This window comes from Capricornis sumatraensis, chromosome 1 (assembly GCF_032405125.1).
Source record: "Capricornis sumatraensis isolate serow.1 chromosome 1, serow.2, whole genome shotgun sequence".
NCBI classification, from domain to species: Eukaryota; Metazoa; Chordata; class Mammalia; order Artiodactyla; family Bovidae; genus Capricornis; species Capricornis sumatraensis.
The window spans coordinates 18,918,129-18,920,421 of NC_091069.1; the positions used below are offsets into that span (position 1 = coordinate 18,918,129).

Genomic DNA, 2,293 nt, shown 5'->3' on the forward strand with positions numbered 1-2,293 from the left:
CACCCATGGCGGAGTGAATGAACTCTCCAAGGAGCTGCCCACCCCTGACTCAGGCTCAACTTCCTATCTGTTCATTCAACAAAATATTGAAGGCTCTATCCTGGGTCAGACACGACTCTTGGGGCTGGGATTCCAAAAAGAATAAAGACACAGCGTTTGCCTGGTGAGAGCCTGATGGAGAGCAGGGAGGTGGGATAGCTCAGAGGGGCAGCAGGGAGTTCTCCCTGGCTTCTCAGTTCTCAGTTGCTCAGCGACCTGACTTCCCAGCCGCAGTGGTTTCAAAGTGACTGTTCAGAAAGTAAAATTACTTTCAGAATAGAATTACTCCTGAAAGCCCCTCTGAAATCCACTCGACCTTCTTTCTCATCAGATGATTCAGAACAGAGGAAGTGCTGCGGCTCCAGGGCCAGCCTGGGCCTGTCCCTGTGGCCTGACCTGGGAGCTGGTCTCCGTGGAAGGTCTGTGCAAGGCAATCAGTTGACAGATAGAGACGACAGACCTATGAAAAGCTAGTGAGCTTGCCTAGCTGACAGCATGCTCGTGAATGTGCTGAGCTTTCCTAAAGCCCACCAGACTTTCTGTAAAAGCTGTGGCAAGCACCAGCCCCACAACGTGACCCAGTGCAAGAAGGGCAAGGAGTCTGTATGCCCAGGGAAAGCAGCGTTAGGACAGAGAGCAGAGTGGCTGTGGTGGGCAGACGAAGCCGACTTTCTGGAAAAAGGCTAAAACTGCAAATATTGTACTGAGGCTTGAATGCATTGAGCCCAATGGCACATCTGAGAGACTGCAGGCTATTAAGAGCTGCATGCATTTTGAGCTGGGAGGAGATAGAAGAAGAGTAAGGGCCAAGTGATCCAGTTTTGAGCTTCCTATTTTGTTTTATTATGAAAATAATAAAAATTTGAGATTGTTTAATTTAAAAACAAATTAGAAAGCCCAAGAGGCTGGTGCCTTTCAGTGAAAGAGCACGCAACCCATATGTCTTAGGCAGGTCTAGGTAAGTAGCAAGGAGCCTCAATTACCACCAGAAATGCTCATTATGTTATTTTTTTTGCTGTTGTTTCTCATGTCAACTATATACATATGTATAGATATTAAAAATATAAACACTGTGTGTATGTGTATGCAGTGTTTAGATTTTTTTTTAAGTTTGGGTACATAAAGCAGCACATCTTCAACCATCTCCCAAATTATGACTCATCTGCAGACAATTCAGGACAGTTGAATGGATGAATGAACACACAACAGCCGGAGAACAATGCACACAGTATTGATTGTGTGGCTCTCACAATGAGAGCTATGGGAGTGGAGAGCAGGGAGACATGAGTGTGGGCCGGAGCCGTTGCAGAAGATGTCAGGGCTCGGAAGGCTCCAGAGAGAGGGGGGTCGTGGTAAAAGGAGGGTGCCACCCAGATGATGATGGTGTGGATACTCATCTTCCGCTGTCCCAGTGGAGGCCTCTGGAAGGGCAGGGAGGCCATAGCATCTCCTCTTTGTGAGGGAGTCAGCTTTGGATGGGCCTGAGCCCTGAGAAGGGGGTTCTGGACAGAAGGCTGGAGTGCAGACCACCCGAGGAGGGCTCGGCCTCCGCCCTGCCTGGTGTGGAGGTGGACCCCCGTCGGTCGCTTTAACTCCCTCTGCATAACAGCCCAACCACACAGACAGCTTAACAAGTGCACGGCGAGTTGGGGAGACTGGTTCCATTAACGTCCTGGGCCATTGGGCAGGGCGGATCTCATAAAAAATGCAGGTCTCTGCTTTACTTTCCTGCTTAAAACCCTTCAGCTTCGTTTAACTGCAGCTCAACATAGTGGTTGGATTCAGAAGCCAGGTGGCCTAGCTCTGCTACCCATGGGATAGGGGATCCTAGGAGGTTAGTTAAGTGCACAGAGCTTCACTCTCCCTACTCTTAGGACGGGATGATGACCTAGCTCTGAGGTTGTTATCAGGATTCAATGAATTTATGATAGAATGTGCTTTGAACCGTGACATATAAGTGGCACTAGTGGTAAAGAACCTGTCTGACAATGCAGGAGACCTAAGCGATACAGGTTCCATCCCTGGGTCGAAAAGATCCCCTGGAGAAGGGAATGGCAACCCACTCCAGTACTCTTGCCTGGAAAATCCCATGGACAGAGAAGCCTGGTGGGCTACAGTCCATGGAGCTGCAAAGAGTCAGACACGACTGAAGCGGCTTTGCACGCAGCACACTCATATATGTGTTTGTTAGATGAATACAATCAACTCTAAATCCTTAAGATAACTCACAAACCCCCCAGTGATGGCACTTCAG

At 48.9% G+C, this 2,293-nt stretch overlaps 1 pseudogene; it reads left to right on the top strand.

The window, feature by feature from the left end:
* Positions 1-534: 534 nt before the first annotated feature.
* Positions 535-864, top strand: LOC138074370 (large ribosomal subunit protein eL42-like; annotated as a pseudogene).
* The last annotated feature ends 1,429 nt before the right edge of the window (positions 865-2,293 follow it).